Raw genomic sequence first — 3,081 nt, forward strand, 5'->3', positions numbered from 1 at the left:
TCTGTTAAAATATAGGAAGTATAAAAAGACATGAATTGAGACAACAAAAAGTCAAAATGTAGGAGTGGGGAAATTAAGTTAAAGTGTACAGATTTTAGGTTTTCCTTCATTTGTTTTTTTCAATTTTCTTTGTGATAGAAGTTGTCATCTATTTAAAATAACTTGCCATGTCTATAAGACATTTTTTTGGAAAGGCTTATGGTAGCAACAAAGCGAAAGTCTATAATAGGCTGCGTGCAGTGCCAGGAACCCGTAGTCCCAGCTACTCAGGGGGCTAAGGTGGAAGGATCTCTGGAGCCCAGGAGTCTAGCCTGGGCAACACAATGTGACCCCATCTCTAAAAAACAAAAACAAACAAGGAAACCTTCCTCCAAAATCCTAAAATAGATCCACTAAAAATAAAAAGCAACAAATTTAAACATATTACCATTACATGAGAAACTCATTTAACCACTGAGGAAGACAGTAACAAAAGAATAAAGGAAGAAAGGAGTTACAAAACAACCAGGGGCAATGTCCCAGTGTCCGTCTGCCATGCTGTGGTGGGTTGCTCCCTGTCTGTTCAGCAGAGTCTAGACACCACCTAGTCTTCATGTATAGCCGACCCCAGGCTGAGATGGAGCAGGAAGCTGGGAGGCTGAGCCAGTGGCAGGCGGCACACCAGGCCACCCAGGATAAGAACTCAGCACCCATCTTGAATGTGACTTATCTTCTGGAAGCTCTGGAATGCGTGGTCTACCAAGCATTCAGCACTTTCCTCACAGGACAGAGATGCTGAGGCCCCCCTTGTTGTCTGTTGAGGAACTGGGGCAGATTGTGGATGAAGAGGGGCCACAGTTCAGTATGCCACTGCCTGAGCATGGTGTGAGCTACTGCCCCCAAGCGACTCTCACTCCTTCCTGGATGATTTACTGTCAGGGAGTGTCTCCCCCTCAGCAAGAGATGATGATTTTCAGTGGGCCCCAGATAATGCCTGTAGGAGAGCCCAGTACTCCAAAGGTGGCCAGGCCCTTCAGGCTGCCAGTCTCAGCTTCCACTGGAATTCCAATGATGTCCCACATTGGGGACCCTACAATGCCTTACCCTGGCCTCTTGACAGTACCTTCTGATGAAACATTGTTGGCCTCGACCATGCCTTCCACTGAGGCCCAGGCTATGCTCCCCTCCGTGGCTCAGATGTTGCCCCCCCAAGATGCCCATGATCTTGGGATGCCCCCGAGCTGAGTCCCAGTCACTGCTGGTTTTAGGATCTCAGGACTCTCTTGTAAGTCAGCCAGACTCCTAAGAAGGCCCATTCTTACTGGAGCAGCCCAGACCTGTTCCACAGACAGCAGAGCAGAACTCCAGGTCTCAGGAAAGACTAGTAGAGGGGGCTCCTCAGAGGCAAGGCCTTACTGCTGCAACTATGAGAACTGAGGGAAAGCTTATACCAAATGCTACCACCTAGTTAGCCACCAGTGCAAGCACATGGGTGAGAGGCCCTATTTGTGCAACAGGAAAGGTGTTCATGGTCTTTCTTCCGTTCTAATGAACTTAGACGACATACGTGGGTACACACCAGACATCGACCATATAAATGTGATCAACGCAGCCGAGAATTCATGAGGTCTGACCATCTCAAGCAACACCAGAAGACTCATCGGCCAGGACCCTCAGACCCACAGGCCAACAATGGAGAGTAGGACGGTCCTCCCGCTCCCGGTCCTTAGGTGAATGAAGAAGGAAGAGGACTCTAGGCAGAGAACACTGGACCTGGCAACTGCTCAGAGGAGAGGCAGTCTTCAAGTTCTATATTCATTCAGCAAATGTTTTTTGAGCCTACAATACTGAGAGCACCAAGGCTGTGGGGACCCATGGCAAGGAGCATGGAGATAACTAAATAATGTGTCAGGGAAGAAAGACTTCTCAAGGAGGTGCCTCAGTCAGACCTGAAGAACTCATGATGGCTAGCTGCACCTCCCATTTCTTGGACATATATCATTGGACATGTCTCTATCTTCTGAAAACTATGGCACAGACAGTAAGGATTCAGAGGTGCATGAAGGCACCCTGCCTCTGTAGAGAAGAAAGATCACAGACAAAATTTCTGAATGTGCCTGGTACTGCCAAGGAGAGAAGCTGGTCCTCTACAGGCTCAAGCTTATCTGGGCCTCTAGAGAAGCCCTACAGCCTTGACTGTGTCTGCCCCTGCTCTCCCACCCCCACTGTGACCCTGTCCTGCTTTGCTGCCTCAGTCTGTATTACTAGTGGCCCCACTATTCATGGGATGGACCATCCAGGTGCCTCCATCCAAGCCCCCAAGTGATGGGAGTGGACATGATTAAAAGAACAGGAGCAGAAGGGGCTCATTTATGACACATTCACCAGCCCCACGGATTGAGGTCTTGGGTACTCAAAGTCTCTTTCATTTCTACCAGGGCAGCAGATCCCTTCCATGGAGCAGGCCACCTTGGGTTCACTGGGCCAGGGCTGGTCTCTGTTCCCCAGCCCACGTGGCTCACACACAGCATCGTGGGTAGGGTCAGCAGACCAGATTGCTATTAGGTAAGATGAGAGGTCTGGTTGATGATCTAACACTTTCACCAAGAAATGGACATGGAGAGGATCAGAATGATCAAGGGTGTATGAAGTGCATTCCAACGGAGGGCAAAACAGGCTCCTGCTCTTGTGGAGGTCACAATCTAGTGGATGAGGGATGTTACTAGAAATGCATAAAGTGGGCTGAACACAGTGGCTCACACCTGTAATCCTAGTACTTTGGGAGGCTGAGATGGGCAGATCACTTGAGGTTAGAAGTTAGAGACCAGCCTGGCCAACAGGATGAAACCCCATCTCTACAAAAAGTACAAAAATTAGCCGGGCATGGTGGCACACACCTGTAGTCCCAACTACTCAGGAGGCTGAGGCAGGATAATCACTTGAACGTGGAAGGCAGAGGTTGCAGTGAGTCAAGATGGCATGACTGCACTCCAGCCCGAGTGACAGAATGAGGCTCTATCTCAAAAAAAAAAAAAAAAAAAAAAAAAAAGGAATGCACAAAGTGCTGGGAGGACAAATAGTGGGGACTTGCAATTGAGTAAG

The 3,081-nt window shown here is 48.8% G+C and overlaps 1 pseudogene; it reads left to right on the forward strand.

Moving 5' to 3' along the window:
* Positions 1-592: 592 nt before the first annotated feature.
* On the forward strand, positions 593-1,709 carry LOC117091038 (annotated as a pseudogene).
* The last annotated feature ends 1,372 nt before the right edge of the window (positions 1,710-3,081 follow it).

Source organism: Trachypithecus francoisi, unplaced genomic scaffold, assembly GCF_009764315.1.
Source record: "Trachypithecus francoisi isolate TF-2019V2 unplaced genomic scaffold, Tfra_2.0 Lachesis_group11, whole genome shotgun sequence".
Taxonomy (NCBI): domain Eukaryota; kingdom Metazoa; phylum Chordata; class Mammalia; order Primates; family Cercopithecidae; genus Trachypithecus; species Trachypithecus francoisi.